The 17,794-nt window shown below is 40.2% G+C and overlaps 1 pseudogene; it reads right to left on the reverse strand.

Moving 5' to 3' along the window:
- The window catches only part of LOC143385824 (heparan sulfate glucosamine 3-O-sulfotransferase 3A1-like), a 90,583-nt pseudogene extending 73,206 nt beyond the window's left edge, over positions 1-17,377 (reverse strand).
- Between the last annotated feature and the right edge of the window lie 417 nt (positions 17,378-17,794).

Below are 17,794 nucleotides of genomic sequence, written 5' to 3' on the forward strand. Positions count from 1 at the left end.
CTCCTCAATACCAACATTTTCAGAGAAGAGAAAAGAAAGTTTCAGGAGCAGGGACAGAGTGTCTGAACTTTATCCAGGTATTTGATGCTCACGGGGAAGAAATAAGTATCCATGTTCTGATGGACAAACAGCCAACAGGTGAGGCTTCAAAGGCAAATTTCAATTTTGTGTGTGTGTGTGTGTGAAAGAAAACATAAAGTATTTAAATTTCTTCACTGTCTCGTGGAACTTTCAATCAAGTATTTAAAAAAAATAGAGATGCTTAAAGCAAGTTTGATTTTCTTTTCACTCTTGTCCCGGGATTGAGAATAGGCTGGTATAGTACTACTTTGGAAAGGAGCGACTACTCTTTTACGAAAATACTCGAGAAAAATAAACAGGCATATCAGATTCCTGTGTTCAATAACTAATGCAGGAAACCATCAGCATCCGCCCCAAGAGCACAATCAGCAATTAATAGGAGAGAGAGAGAGAGACAGAGACAGAGAAGAGAGAGACTGAGACAGGATCACCAAAGACTTCCTCACTGACAAGGTTAACACTCTCAAATCTCTTTTCAGCTTTTCCTTAGAGCAGTTGATACAACTGAACTTGAAACTATCCTTGCCCCCACCAACAACCTGTGATAATTTTAAATATAGCAAAAAATGGTTTTGATAACTATACAACAAACACCTATCTCCCCATGAACTTAATTCTGAATGTGTATTTTTATTCTTTTATTGACACATCTTTCTCCATCCTTCTATCAAAAATTTCAAGAAATCCATCCATCCATCAATCCACTTTTCAAAAGTAAACCATAGGCATTGGTACAGTAGCTTTAAACACTTCTGAAGACAGGACATAAACTACAGAAACCTATCTCCCTTTGAGGCCAGAATATAAAGTCTTTCCACCGTCCCCATGTTCTGCCACACACCTTTGCTCCTCGGCTTAGCTGACAACTGACACAACCTCAGCAACCATGTCCTGTGATACCTCCTAAGTCTGACCTTATTCACAAACTTGAACATCCCCAGGGCACTTTCCATTTCTACAGTTGTTTAGTTTGTTTGATGCTATTATTCCCCTTTTTGGTTCACTATCAGAGGTATAGTTACTAATAAATATGCCTAAGCTGATAATCATCAAATATTCTCCAGTTTCTCTCCTTTTCCTCATTGCTAGCATTCCATACACAGTTTTATAGTTCCCAATAATAAAACATCCAGCTAATCTTTCCCCACTTCCCATGCTCCCTGAGTTGTGTAAGTCCCTGCCTCCACCATCGATAATATCTTCTAGATTCTTCAACAGCCACCTACCTGACTATGCATTCAGAAGCCACCTTAAGGATTAGGTTCCCTAAGCAGAACCAGGAGGTCTGTGAAACAGTCCTCTGATAAAAGGCTTCAATATTTCCCAATGCTGCCTTTAGAGCTACGTGGAGCCAATATGGTAGCCAATGGCCTCATGGATCTATTGGGCTCTTGAAATGTAGCTAATCCAAATAAAGATGTGATGTAAGTGTGATGTGCACTTTAGATTTTGAAGAATTGGTATGAAAAATGCAAGCTATCTCTTTAATCGTGTTTAATTTGACTACATGTTATAGTAAATTTTAGACATATTCACTTAAATTATATTTTGATCACATATTGAACTATGTTTTGACATTGGCCTAAATTATAATATTGTTAAAAATTAACTTCACCTTTTTATTCTTACCATTTTAAGGTGGCTACAAGAAAGTTTAAACATACAGTTTCCATTACATTTCTTTTTAAAAAAAATATTTTTATTCAATAATAATTGTATATATTTATGGAATGTAGTGTGATAATTTGATACATTATACAAGGTGTAACAATCAGGATAACTATTATTTCCATCTCCCTAAACATTAATCATTTGTGTTAGGAACATTCAAATCTCATTTCTACATTCTGCTGATGGGGTCTAAAGTCCAAGACCCTCAAATATTCCATTTAATAATCCTCAAAACTCTTTCTCCCATCTTGTTTCCCAATTTGATGTACCTAAAGAATGCTGAAGGAAACCACATTTTTGGATTGTTTCTGTATGCAGAGATCAGGGGGAATAAGTGTAATATACTAATCCTTTCAAATGATCCGCATGATGCCCCAGCATCCAAATGAAAAAAAAAAAGAAAAAAGAAAAGGGTGAGTAGAGAAGATCTGTAAATGAAACACTCTCAGGTATAGAGTCATGGACACTCTATGGATTATTCAGCTTAAAAACATAAAACACAATTTCTTTGGTGCTTATGGGCCCATTCCAAAATAGAATGGTTGTAGTTCGAGTCACTCATCACACTGATAGAAAATGACATCATCTCAAACAACTCTGCATATTTCCAAAATTTCCTCCTATGTCTCTGCCCTGCAGTTGCAGGTGGAAAATCCCAATTCACTTCTCCCACACAACAGCAGGGGACTCTCTCATTTCTGAATGGACCTGAAATGGGAGGTTATTTGCTTATGTTGTGTATTCTCTCACTTCCCCTGGATATTTTTTGGGGGTGCTTATCTGAAAGTAAGTGAAATAATACAAAGGAAGAGTGCACGAGCTGTGTGAGGACTTTAGCTTATCCCAGAAGTTGGCAAACAATAGCCAGTGGTCTTGTGGTGTTGGTGAATAAAGTTTTATTGGAACACGGCCACACCCATTCATTCATTCAAAAGCAGAATTGCAAAGCCTAGTATGTTAATTATCCGCCTCTTCCAGAAAAACATTGCTGACTCCTAGCTTAAGGGGTTATTTACAATTTTTTTTTTCATTTAAAAACAGGTAAACCCAATATGTGACAGGTAGGTATAGTTCCAGGTCCCAAGCATGCAAGGTTGACAAAGAACCTAGAATTCATAGCACAGAAAACTCATAGTTTCTAAAGAGTCCTTGAAACACACTGACCTTAGCCTCTTCAAACAGAACTTGTGTTTACACTATTCAGTGTTTTTCAAAAAATTTTTAAGATCCGCAATAACAGGCAGATTATACACCTAACCCTTTCTGTATATGCAAGTAACAAACAGAACTAACATTTTTCAAAGTAACCTTTGCCTTGCTTACTACACAGGATCAACTCTTATATCTCTACAGATTTTACCTTTACAGTAGTACCATTAAATAAAATAAAATAAAATAAAAAGATTGATTTCTTATGCACTGATGTCCTGTGATTCACAGGTTGAAAAAGTCTTGGTGCAGGACAGCTTTCTATGGTCTAACTCTGGTCGTCACCACAAGTCATAATGATAAACTAGTAGCTGTTCAGCTTCAGTTGAGATGGACTCACTCATTCCTTGCAGAATTTTTGTTTTGTTTTAATTCAGGTTTTTAATAGATGCATTATTTTCGAAAATGTTAAAATTTCTGTATTCTGATGTTCTTTTGGAAAAATCAGAGGACATGGAAATCATAAGTCCCCTTTTTTCTACCCAGTAATCATCAGTTGGAGCTGAGGAGAATTTTCTCCAGTGCTTGCTAACTTGCTACCCTTCGCCACAGGGCAAATGCACCTGAAAATCCCAAGAATTTTCATCACAGTACATTAGCTCCCCACGAACCTCCCCCCATACAAATATAAAACAGATCCAATTTGTTTTCTTTCCATCATTAAACCCTCGTAGGGCATTCTAGTAGACCCTCTGGCTTCAGAGAAAGGCTTTTTAACAGATACTGTTGTAATCCCAAGGCCTCCTACACCAAGAAGAAAGAGTAAGGCCCTTTAGAAAGAAAAACAAATGGCCTTTATTTCTAAAAAAAAAAAAAAAACTAAAATAAAATAACCCACAACATTTGATGAAAGAAACTACAAGAATAATTAGAGTCCACCAGGAAATTAAAAGAAAAAGAAAGAAAAAACAGATGCGTATTTTTGTTTACTTAAATAGTTTTGTTTGTGACATAAAATCAGGGCTTTTTGCTGCTGCATTTTCTTCCCTCCCACCAGAACTTTTCAAAACACAAAGTGTGTGCCAACAAGGCTTCAGTTAAGAAAGGTGATGAGGAGAGCCAGCTCTTAGCTCGGGGCAGATTACTTTATGTAGCTTAATCCAGTTCCTTCTGTTAAATACCCGAATTTATCGAGAATCTGCAAGGATTTATGACCGTAACAAACACATCATATTTTTGACTTTGTCATTCAAACCAGCCTGGCAACTTTGATATTTCCTAGTGAAAGAAGAGATCGAATCCAAGTAAGAACTCTGAAAAAGGGAAAAGGAATTTTATTCCCATAATTTGATTGATTACTTCCTACTCTGAACACCCAAGAGAGAAAAAGAAAACTTTTTCCTGTCTGTACTTGGATTTCTCCCACTAATCTTTTACAAGCAGGCAACAACCATAAAACACAAATTACTTACAAGGATCCAAAGGCCAATCATGCTAGCTGGGTTGCAAAATCTATATGCATCAAAATATTGAGGAAAACATCTGAGATGAAAAACAGAAATCTAAAGATGAATAGACCCCTGATATGACTCCATTCAATGCTTTAATTCACCAGTTCTGGGAGAAGAAAAAGATAATGCTGTAACTGATTTCACTCAAGGAATATGTGTATCATTGTTGCAAAGCCTCCAAAACTTTTATATATATATATAAAGTCAGGGCACACAAAGTTTTTTCCCATGTATAGTCTCTTTGGTCTTTTAAGTTTTGCCAAAGCACCCCTGCTTCTTTATATGTAAAAGTTGATCCTTATCACTAAGATACCTACTCTGTCCAACATGCTATGGGTTTGCATTTCTGTCTCACTGGAACTAAAGGATATCAACAGCCATTTCTTCAGGGACAGCCTGGTCACTTTAGTAAGGGCTTGGTGCTAATAATGACCAGCTGTCAGGAAATCATTTAGATAAAAGTTATCAATAACAAAAGCAATGAAGATAGGATAGTTCTTGGGGGCTGTGCCCTGCTTGGAGGGATTAACATATCTAAAGGATAAAAATTGACATTTTTTGTCACTTTAGAGATATATAAAGAATGAGAAAGACAGTACTTAGCCTGGAGAATGTTCACTGGGTTATCCCTGCAAGTGCAGAAGGGACCACAGACCACTTGGTGAGACCAAGCCCATCAATTCACCTTGCCCAGTTACAGGAGCCATAAGCATCCTGCTGATTTTACTTCTTAACAATATTTTGGCTTCTTCCTGAAACAGTTTAGAAGTTGCTCATTTGGTCTACTGAAGAGGTCTCTGTAGCAGTTACTTCAACTTTTAATGAATCAGTAAAACAATTTTGACAACAAAACAAAAATAAGATTTCTCTGGTGGGCCCAACAGGATGAGTTCTGTGATCAGATTAGAGAAAAAAAAATGTTGACAAAAACCAGGTGACTTTGGTTATGCCACATAATAGGCCAATAAACTAATGTGGATCTTTAAACTGTTTTTAAAATTCACCTTTTTAAACTGAATTTTGATGTGTTGCCCAATTTTCTAATGGAAGGTCAAAGATCAGGGTCAAATGTATCCTAATCAACTCTCCAGCATGGGACAGCCTTTCAAAGGCCACTCTGTTTGTGGACGCTGATGGCTTGCTATTTGGGGAGGAACTATATATGGGAAATTCTGTCAAAGAACATCATAGAATATTCCTCTAGGGAAGTACTGCCATTTCCCAAGTGGGTGGCTCTGGATTCAGCACCAATTGTATGAGTTTTTTAATTCTTTGACTTTGGGATTTTACTTCACCATTCTGAGCCTCTGTTTTCTGATATATAAAATGCAGAAAATGATAGAACTCTTTAAAAATATTTAATACGACTAATAATATCATTCAGCAGATCATTCAGCTTCATTGAGTGCTTAGTGAGGGCTCAACATATTTAGTTATTGTCACTTTTCACCTAAAATGATGGATTTTATCAGATATACATTACAGGGTTCAAGTATTTTGCTATTCTAAAACTGATTCAAAGGGTACAAAGAACAGCATATACCCACTAGAATGATGAAAGAAACTATAAGTGGAGAAAAGTATTAAATCACAGAAATTATTTTTTATCTAAATAAGCATTTGTAGCCAATGCCTTGCATAAAAGTGGTTTATAAAATTGATTCAATAAAGATAAGTGAATCATCTAATACAAGAAAATACTGTTAGCTTCCTGGAGTCTCTAGATGGAGCGGGTGTTATTTTGCTTAAGTGAAAATATAATGTGGAGAAAACTATTCTTACAGTTGTTATAAATATTAAAGGGGAAATGTTTGGAGGGAGATTTTCATTTCTCTGCTAACCCAAAAGCCCCACAACACACCCTTGTGTTTAAAAACAGAAGGAGAAATTGCTAGCGTGGCACCTAGAGAGGGGACTTGGAGTCTGGCATAGCTGTAGGATGCTCAAGACCTGGTCCTGCAAGCTCTGGAGTTTGGACTCTCTCTTCTTCCCTCTCTACTGAACACCATAATTGCTCTAGGTCTGTTTTGTTCCTGCATCTGGTCCATAAGCCACAGTACTTAAGTCAAGGGTTTAAAAACCAAGTCTGGGAAGTAGACAGAATGCTTAAGTAGGTTTGGAAAAATCTCGATCATGATGTCACCTTAGCCTTAAGGAACATCCACAGCCCTGGTTCCAGGTTTTCACTGCAAAAACCAGCTTCCCAAATTCATTTTTCCTCTGACCCCTACTTGGGCCCTTTTGGTTCTCAAAGATCTTCCATTTACAGGAAAGGTTTTGCTCTCCATCACTGGAGGGAATCAATCAGAGATGGAGTTCTTTTATACCTTCTTCATTTTACATTTACCAATCATCTCAGAGGAAGAAAGGAAAAAAAAAGCAAATTTCTCTATGCCTGTTTCAAGGATATGAGAATGAATAGGTGGGGAAGCCACCAGCCAGGTTTATTATGCAATTAGCTCTGAGGGAAGAATCAGCATGTCTGGAAGCAACAGGTGCTTCAAGGAGGTAGGCCAGCAGGCCCATCCCAGGAGTCTTCCCAAGGAAAGCAGGAACACAGAATGAAGGAATTTAGCACAGAGTATTTCAGCATGAGCCTGCCTTCTTTGAGGCTGGTTAGGCTCTTCCTTTACTGTTGTTACTTTTGGTTTTAGAATTAATTTACATATTAAAATTGCAAAAAAAAAAAAAAGCACAGAGAATTTCCCTATACCAGTCACCCAGACTCCCTTAAGGTGAGATCATCTTATACTACCTTGGGTACAAATATGATGATCCAAACAAAGACATTTAGCTTAGTACAGTAGGAGGGCATGTTCCAAGGCCCCAGTAAATACCTGAAACTACAGATGTTATTGAGCCCTTATATTTTTTCCTACACATATATACACAAATTTAATGCTGTTCCCATCGTAACTAAGAACTTATCCCACCCTGTAGCTATAACTCGTTTATTTTGAGCAACCGACACACTGATGCAAATTTCCTTTTTCTTCTTCACAATTTCAAAGGTAGAAGCCTCATTCTTGCCATATCACTTAGCAGACTCCATATCTGATATTTCCCCTGTTAAATTGAGAATGTTCACCTTTTCACTTAAAGAAAGCACTTTGTGGCTTCTCTTTAGTACACACATAGCATCACTACTCCTATATGTTGAGAACTTTAGGTACATGAAAGGTTACTTAAACACAAACACTATGAGACCACAACAATGGAGCTAGAAAGTGAGGTAACTAAAAGTAACTAACAGGCAGGTAGTGTATACAGCATGGATATGCTAGACAAGGGACTGAGTCCCAATCTAGTGGGACAGTGTGAGTAGCATCTCAGAAAGGCAGGAAATTTAAAACTTACGAATTGTTTATTGCTGTAATTTTCCACTTAATATTCTCAAGTCTGTGGTTGACCACAGGTAACTGAAACCTCAGAGAGTAAAACCTTGGATAAGAGAGGGGGGGACTACTGTCTAATACTGTTAACTAAACTACACACATCTTTCATATTTTCCCCCCTTTTTCCCCCCACAAATGCCTAAGTTCTTTTTTTTTCATTGTTGTTGTTTAAGAATCCAATCAGGGGTTATCCCTATATTTATTTACTCATATTAATGAGTCACCTTTGTTTCTTCTCATCTGAGAGAGTTTATCAGTTTTAACTTGCTTTGCATGATCATGAAGCTTTTGAAGCGTACTGCTGAGGTACTTTGTAGAATGTTCCTCAATTTGGGTTTGTCCAATGTTTTCCTCATGGTCAGACTGGATTTATGGATGTGGGGGAAGAGTAGTCCACAGAGAGGAAGCATCATTCTCTCTGGATTACACCAGGGAAACATGACCTCAACATAACCAGGGATATTAACCTTGGTCACTTGATTAAGGGGGTGTCTGCCAGGTTTCCCCCAATGTAATGTTTCTATTCATCTCTTTCCTCCTGTCCTCGACTTAACCTAACCATCACCCTGCCTCCCAACCTACTATCCTTAGTCCCGGGACTGCAAGCTTAGAAATTCCCTGCTGTGGAACTGCTAGAGCACTGTCCCCTGAGAAGCTGTCTCCTTGTGCAAAGGGCAGGATTATTCCACAGGGTATCTCAGGTGCATTAAGGGTTAAAAAGGCTTCTGTTTGCTGCCTGTTAGGAAACAGGGGACCCTCCTCCAGAGCCTGTACCACACAGGGGAAGGAATAAGTCTGCATTAGTGATGTTGAAATAAAATCATCTGGAAGTATTTTCATATGAAGCCGGCTATCAGAAACAGAGGCAAAACACACTAACAAAAGTAATCTGGGGCATATGGCATTCCTTTCCGCCAAACATATTTCTAATATAAATCCTCTAATCATTTATATCTTGGTTTTCAGTTTTATTGTCAAGTCAAGTATCTTTTCTTTCTTTCCAAATAATAAACTCCCTTCCTAACGGACATGAACTATCCTTGTGTGAAAGAGGCAAAGTACAAGCTCAGAGTGCTAGGAAAATAGACTTGCTATGGGTACTACCAGAACAGTTTGTTTTGTTTCTTTCTTCTTCTTTTAAATGAGACTGCAAATACACCCTGATGGAGATGAAGTTTTCCAATTTCTCCCTCTGGGGAGTCCGTGTGTGTGTGTGTGTGTGTGTGTGTGTGTGTGTGTGTGTGTGTGTGTGTTTGGGGGGGGTCTTTGATGCTCCCCCTACCACTAGGTGGCACTACACATCACATTCAAATTAAGCTGCTCTCAGTGAACAAGATTTTGTTTATAACCTTGCAAGTTTTTCTCTAATGGCAAGGATTTAATGCATTCTTAATAATCATTTCCCCTTTCCTTTTTCAAATTTACTGTTACCAGACAACTTCTGAAATGAGCCAAATCTGAACTCTGGAATATAGTACTCAAGTGATCTTAGGATCATTGTAAATTTTCACTGAGCATGAATAGTTTTGAGAAATAAAAAAAAAAAATTCAAGGGTCACATCATTACAGGCAAGAATTTGGAGAGATTCTTTGATTTGCTGAACTCAGCATTTGCCTCAAATCTAAATTTTGGCTTCACATAACCTAAATTTTGGCTTCACGTAAGTGTGTTTGTTAACTATCTTCATATACTCCCCAAGAGATTTTAAAACTGTATCAAATTAGCAAAGAATTTAAACTGCTGACAAATATTTCAAGACATTCTTAGAATGACAAAGACTAGGGAGCTAAGATATTACTTTGTGCAGTTTCCTCCAATTACATATAAAAGTCATATATTTAATACAATCTATTTTCGCAATTATGTAAGCAAGAAACAAATTTCTAAAAGCTTAGGGTCTCATGTCATTGGGAAGCATAGATCAAGCCATGGTGCTTTTTTATCAGCCGAGTTATTATTACTTCATGGTGGAAGATTTCCCCCTAAGGAAAAGAACTAAGAATATCAAGTTCCTGAATGGGCCTAACAATTTGACCGATGGTAATTGTAATTTGTGATTGTTCAAATTCATTCCAAATAGATCTATGAGGCCCCTTGTGTGTTTTTTATATCAGGAAGGTTTGTTTGCTCTGAGACTAACACTCTTCTCCTCATTATGTGAGCATCTGGTCTATGTAAGTTTAGTCCCTGTTGTCATTAATTGCACAGGCTTATTTTATTCCCATGACCCCTCCAAAATACAGACTTGGCACTTATTCTTCCTTGGCCAATCAAGATTTATTTATATGAGACAAATATTTTGGCCAGAGTGTTTTCTTTTTGAGGGGAAGGCAGGAGAACACAATGCTATAGTGAGCTTCTACCCAAAGATGCCTATGCTTTCATATAAAGTATATTGGTATACCATAAACCTCATCATAATAAGGGAATGTACACTCACACAAGGTATTCCAATTCTGAGATTCACCAAAAATGTCTTTAAAGCTAGTTCCATATCCATGATGTCTGATATTGCTTAGAAGTTCCCCAACCAATTCATGACTTTACTCTTAAAAATTCCATTACATTTTACCTACCTTCTAGGTATTTTTTTGTTTTGCACACACATGCATGTGCGTGAGGGCATGCGTGTGCACACACATGCATGCACACAGGAACTAGGCTGATTGACTTGCATTCCATCACTACTGGGGATGAGCCCAGAGTTGAGGTGGAAAAAATGACAACATTTTGACACATCAACCTCTTGCTGGGTTGCAAGTGTCTAGTCACTAAGAGATTCTGAGAACTACATGCAAGAAAGAAGTTATACCCTCTTCTTCCATGAGCATGGATGTGAAACTGAGGGTCTAAAGCAATTTCTTCCTACCCTGTTCCCAGCTGTTAGCCTCTCCCAATGTTCTTCCCTTGCTCTAAGGTCAGCGCCTTAGGACTTCAGTCCATATGGCCTTGCATGGGTGGCCAGCCCTGCAGCTCCCTTGGCTCGAATTTCATTTCAAACCCTTCACACAGAAGGGCTCTCGGATCAGGAGGGTGGGAAACTGCACATGGAGGTACTCTGCAGCTGCTCCCAGCTGCTACAAAATGCCGATTTCTCCTTATAGGAATTGAAAGTGCCTCTGCTCAATTTGTCTCTCCAATGGCCTCGAAAAATAAGGCCATGATCACTAGAGACCATAAGATTTCAAATTTTGGTGAAGTCAAGGGAGTACTAACTTCATACTCTAAGCTGAGTAATCTTTGATCTTCCTATACACTGTAAAGTGCTTCTAGTGATATTCTTCTCTGCTGAAATTGTTCAGACTTATCAAAGAAATGAAAATATCTGAAGTAGACATGCCAGAATAAGAAACTCATGAGTACTTCCTATCTTATACCAAAATAAGAGACTAACGGGTCATAAAGTCTACTTATATATGAGCTTATATGTACATAGACACACAGACAGATAGAAAGACAGACTCATAGTAGGATTTTTGCATTTGCAGGTTCCTAATTCACAGATTCATAATTACAGATAAAAAATATTCAGAAACTAAGCCAGGCAGTAGTGGCACATTCCTGTAATCCCAGCTATTCAGAAGGCTGAGGCAGGAGGATCATGAGTCTTAGGCCAGCCTGGGGAACATAGCAAGACCCTACTTCAAAAGACAAAACAGAAAACAAAACAAAGTCTCAGAAAAATATTCTTAACTGTTCCAAACATATACAGATGTTTTTCTTGTCATTATTCCCTAAACAATACAGTATAACAGTTGACTGTTACAACATCTTTACATTGCATTTGATCTTTTAAGTATTCTAGAAATAATTTGAAGTAGCATGTACATAGGTTATAACAAAGTATCATGCCATTTATAAGGTACTTGAAAATCTGAGTTTGGTATACATAGCGGGTCATGGAAAAATCCCCCACAGTGTGCCTATGTGTGTGGGGAGGTATATACACATTTAGATGGATATATATATATATATATATATATATATATATATATATATATATATATATATCTTTTAACTACTTTATAAGTAAAAAGTGTCTATTATCTTAGGATTAAAAAACATACCTTTTAGTTGGTGCAGGTATAAATAAGTAGAGAAGAAATTCTTGTTCTTAAAGTAAGCTCACATGCTCTGGAACTACAGTAGAGGCAATTGGTCTAGACCTCTAGGAAAGATCTTGACATTTTTTAAATGAATTAAATAATTTTCCACTTTCCTTTGTGAACCCACCACACATACAATGGAAATGGAGACTATTCATTGCAATAGGATTGCTTTCCCATGACATGCAAGCCACAGACATTTGTTGTACTGATATCATAGTCTGCTAAATTAAGTAATGAGGAATGTTTTTTAAACCCTATCAGAGTGGAGTTTCATATCCAGTGAACTCCACTGAAGTGTCCTAATTATTATTAACAAAGTCCTACACATATAAAAGTTTGCCAGGAGATTTTTTTAGGATATTAAAACATTTTAAATCAATAAGAATAATTTTTTTCTTTGGAGATCTCACCTAACAGACTCATTTTCTTTGTTTTTAATACAAAACAAAGAGCTGATGACTCGACTCTAGAGATGCAGTTTACAAATAATTTTATTCTCTTCTGAGTGACGGAAATTTATTGGAACATCTCCGTAACAGGCATTTCTAACTTTCAAACTCCTTCTCCAAGAGCTTTTCTTCAAACTTCCTAATAGCAGTGTCTCCTTATGAGAACAGTAGGGGGCGCTGCCACAGCAAACTATTATGGCAACATGAGAGATTCCACTGAGCAAAAAAAAAAAAAAAAAAAAACACACAAGGATTCTCCCAAGTCAGTGAGTGCCTAAAAATATTTTTTTAGATATTTTTCTTTTCCATCATTAACTTTAGGGAGCAATATTGGGATTTTTCTTTCTGTTTGTGTGAATGTGTACATGTGTGGTCTTTAGGGTGAGTAGAAGTCCTATATTGCAAACTTGGGGCAACTCAGGAAGGACTAACTGAATACCCTATTCTGGAATATTAGTTAAATATAAGTGGTGAGAATGCATTTACTAGTTAAGAGACATTCTGTGTGGTACTTTTTTTAAAAAAAATATAGCTAAATCTTCAGTCTTTCTTACAAACATTACACTCCAAGTTCAGAGCCAAGATGAAAGAGAACTATGGGGAAATTTCATTAAATAATCACATAATCCAGGCTCCATAGGTTTTTTTTTTAATAAAAGTTTTCTATGTAATTGAGTTAAGCTTAAATTTATGCATTCAATAAAAAAAGTTGCAAATGGTAAAACAAAGATATTGCTCCAACACTTGGAAAATTAAATTCACCAAACCATGAAGTCTACTGTGCAGTTATTTTTGTAACCACCATAAATTGTTTTATAGAACTCTTCTGCCGGCATAAACAATCCAAGCAGAGATTTTCTTTACAGCATGCATCCAGTTTCCAAAGGAGAGGCCTCAAAGTTTATGACTCTTTTTCTTTTCTTTCTTACTATCTCTTTCTTTCTTTTTTTTTTAATACTTGTGTTTCTAGTTACCTTGAAACCTTCCTGTCTTACATTTGTTCAAAAAGTTCTACAGAAAATAAGATCCAGGTCTGTAGATATACTGTGTCCTCAAATACTCATTGCTGGAGTGAGAAGAAACAATCCTACTTTGTGGAAATAAAGTTTATATGGTAAAACAAAAATAAAGGGGTTTAGTACTAAATATTTCACCATATTTAATAGCACCTCAGAGCCCAATGTTGGATTAGATGGTTCAGACTGTCCGCTTGAAATGTGTTCCCTTCTAGAACTGTACGAACCCAAATTCAATGCACGCTGCTACACATAAGAGTTATTTTTGTAACCACCATAAATTGTTTTATAGAACTCTTCTGCCGGCGTAAACAATCCAAGCAGAGATTTACTTTACAGCATGCATCCAGTTTCCAAAGGAGAGGCCTCAAAGTTTATGACTCTTTTTCTTTTCTTTCTTACTATTTCTTTCTTTCTTTTTTTTAATACTTGTGTTTCTAGTTACCTTGAAACCTTCCTGTCTTACATTTGTTCAAAAAGTTCTACAGAAAATAAGATCCAGGTCTGTAGATATACTGTGTCCTCAAATACTCATTGCTGGAGTGAGAAGAAACAATTCTACTTTGTGGAAATAAAGTTTATATGGTAAAACGAAAATAAAGGGGTTTAGTACTAAATATTTCACCATATTTAATAGCACCTCAGAGCCCAATGTTGGATTAGATGGTTCAGACTGTCGGCTTGAAATGTGTTCCCTTCTAGAACTATAGAAACCCAAATTCAATGCACGCTGCTACAGATAAGAGTTTTAGGGGTCTTTATTCACTCTTTCTTGTGTCCTTGATGAAAAAAACAGAGCTGCCTTTGTGCTAAAAGAAGGACCTGTTGTTTCCAGATTCAACAGGTCATTTTTATAAGAACTTCCCAGAGGATATAACATAAATGACAGAAACACAAGGGGATAGTTTTAAGTGGCCGATGATTTTAAATGATATATATTCTATATTAAGGGAAGGTTGTTTGTTTTTCTTTCCAACAAATGGAAAGTTACTCTTTTAAAAGCATTCAATGTTTGGATATGATTTTTAGGACCAAACCTTTCCTCGTGAGCTGAATTACTATAAATTCGGCTTTTGAAATCAATCTGAGGGTGTGCTTGACCCCTCAAGTAAATAAACTTGTCAAATTATGTCCATTTCTGTTTGGTGAATGAATGGTTAATTGAGCAGACTTTTGGAGTATATGTAAATTGTGTTGTAACTCTTGATAATATTGTTTCAGTTAAAATAACAAGAATGAATATTTTATGAACACAATAAACTTTATAAAGTAAAAGTTGTAGTCCCATAATTTCTCCTTGTACTCGGAGGGAAGAAAAAAAAAGTCAATATTTTATGGCAAACAAAATCCAGGTAACACTACAATTTATGAGTTTGGCCAATTCCTTTATTAAAGGTGGCTGAAATTTGTAGAGTTTGACAAATTGAACATTAATGTCTAAATGAGACTTATTTCCTAAACTGTATTCTCAGAGTTTTCCACAATGTACTTTTTTACTTTTCATACCCTCCCCTACCTTTTAAAATTAGCTACCTTATTTGTAAAAAAGGATTGCTAGAAGCTGCTTAGAAAACTTTTTGCTAGTCCAGAGACAAAAGTTCCTTTTCCCTATAAATATCAAAAGCCCTTTACCGAACTCACTTCCTCGCCCCAAACAAAAGTGATTACCAAGGAAGCTTCTTTAAAACATGGTGACTGGTTGCTGGCACTTGCTGAGACTTAGATTATCCAAACTATGTCCACTCTCTGCCACTTGCACTGTGTTTCTATATGACTTACCACCTAGGATAACTATCTGGCAAAGCGTCAAGGTAAATAAATACCTGATGATAAGGACTGTGTTAGCCAAAGGGAATTGCCCAAAAGATAAAGAAGAAATAAAAACAGATTTCCTTGGGAGAGGTAACTTAGTAATGATGAACAGGTTTCTAACTATGGGGCTTGGGAGGCAGTGGGGGGAGGTTCCCCCACCCCCTTTAGCTAAGTAAGCGCATACTTTCACAGGGAAGGAGAAAGGGATGAGACTGGTTTTGGAGAAAGGGAATCCCAAGTTCCAAAATTATTAAGACAAAAGTTTCCCTCCCACTCGCTCTCTCCTTCAACACCCACCTCCCCGCTCCCCCAGAAGAGAAGGTACTTTGAGGAATGGGTTTCATTTCCTCAACTTAGAGACGGGTTTGCCTTCGGCAAGAAGCGGGGAGGGAAATGTACTAGGTTCCAAAGGCTCTCCGGAGTCTCCACCAGCCCTGCACCCCTGCGCTCTGACTCTCCCAGCCAGGGCCTGCGCCCGCTCACCGATACCAAGCGAGTCTCTTGTGGTAGCTGTGATCGAAGAAGTGGGGTTCCGCGCCCACAGCGCCCACGTCGGGGTGTATGCGCAGGAACTCCAGCAGAGCCCGTGTGCAGCCCTTCTTCACGCCGATGATGATGGCCTGCGGCAGCTGCTTGCTGCCTTAGTCCAAAAGTAGAGCCAAGGTCCCCGGCGGAGCCTCCGCCACGCTGCTTCCCGCCCCTGAACCTCCGGGACTGGCGGCCAGGCCAGGGGTCTCCTCTACCCAGGTTGCCTCATCGTCGCCTTCGTCTCGCGGCAAGGGAGGACGGCGTCTCCGCCACTGCTGCAGTTGCAGGAGACGCTTTCTGTGCGCCACCGCGGGCCACACCGCTAGCTCCCTCGGGCCTCCGGCCAGGACGCCGCGACCTGGGGCCCGCCTCCTCGCCGCCGACCGACAGCCCCACGACCCCCAGGGTCTGGCAGCGCTCGGCCAAGCAGTAAAAGACGTAAAGGGACGTGAGCAGGGAGCAGAGCATCAGTAAGAACTTCCGGAAGATGCTGCGGAAGATGCTGCGGGACAACGGCTCGATGGAGGTGGGGTGGGCGCCGGCTATGCCCGGAGGGGCTATCCTAGCAGGAGGCGACTTGGGGCAGCGCGCGGGCCATGCTAGGCCGGTACTCCGCCAGGTGCCATGACATCCCCTAGGCTGGCAAGCGCTCTGGACCCAGGCCACATAGGCTGTGCGCCCCTGCGGCGGTGCGAGCTACCCTGGGAGGCGGCAGCCGGGCTCCTCCAGGGAACCGAGCGCCACGAGCCCTGAGCGGGATCCCTGCCTCCAGTCGAAGGGGAGAAGAGGGGGGACCGATGCCGTGCTTAAGAAAACATCGTCTTAGGTCTTAAACTCGCTTAAGTCCTGAGGCTTGGGGGCAGCGCTCACGCCCCAGTTCCCTAAGAGTCGCTGGGATAGTGGCGAAGAAGAGCGACTCAGCCCGGATCCTGAGCGTCCTCTCCCGCGGATCTCCCTCAGAGGTCGTGCATTCTGGGTTTGGTCCCCGTAGAAGGGACGCGCGGCTCCAGGGCCCCTGAGCTGCGTGCACTCCAGACAGCGTAGAGCAACAGTGCCCCAGACCCTGCTTCCTCTAGTCTCCTTGCCCGACTGGGCGCGCCCTCTAGGTCTGGGCTCGGATCCTTCTGGTGCGAGGTGCCCCCTAGTCCCTCTGTCCGAGTGTGACCCAGAAGGCCTACGCCCCAAGGCGGTCCACCCAGCTTGGTGCGCTCCAGGAGGCTGCAAACTGTTCTTGGGCCCCACCTGTGAGCCGCGTGGCGCAGGCTGGCTGCGCGGGACCTGTCAGCTGCTGCGGTCCCAGTTCTCGCAGGCGCTTCCCTGCCGCCTCCCAGGCTGCTGCAGCCACACGTGGGGCGCGGAGGGCAGCAAACTTGGCGGTGACGTCAACGGCCCGGGTGGGACCAGCCCCTGGACCAGCGCGCTGGGGCGCAGACCGCGGCGTAGGGCTGGGCCAGTCGGGCGGGCGGGGTGAGATGGAGAAAAGGTGGCGCGGGCTCCACAGCGGCGGCCCAATGGCACTGAAGAGGGTGGGGGCGATAGGGGAGACGCCCCTTCCTCACTGATCCAACTCACTCCCAATTGTCTTGCCCCTTTCCAGACAGCGGAACTGGGGGCTGCCGGGACTCCAGGATTGTCTGACTGACAGCTAGAGCCATTCCTATCCCTAGGGCCTGCCTTCCACCCAGAGAGCCGCTCGCTCGTTTAGGGGTTGCCAAACCTTTCCAACTCTGCTCAGAACTTTGCACCCTTGATCCTTTCCAGATTCCCGGCGTTCTGCCTCCCTCCTGCTTCTGCTTCCACATACATCGGTCAACCCCTTACCCCTTCCCATTGCCTTGATCCTTCTATCTCCTGAACCTTTGGAAGTTTTGTTTCAGTGGTGCCCAGTATCATGCTGCACGCCACGTCCCCATTTGTCTGGGGCAAACTGAATTTATCGCAACCGCTGTCCTTTGCGGACCCTTGAACGAAGTCATTTCTTCTTGCAGAATATATATATATATATTCCCTTGAATTTATTTAGAATGATCCAGGATCCTTCAGAGCCTAGAAAGTGAACCAGTAAATAAATC

The sequence above is a fragment of the Callospermophilus lateralis genome, assembly GCF_048772815.1.
Source record: "Callospermophilus lateralis isolate mCalLat2 chromosome 11 unlocalized genomic scaffold, mCalLat2.hap1 SUPER_11_unloc_3, whole genome shotgun sequence".
NCBI classification, from domain to species: domain Eukaryota; kingdom Metazoa; phylum Chordata; class Mammalia; order Rodentia; family Sciuridae; genus Callospermophilus; species Callospermophilus lateralis.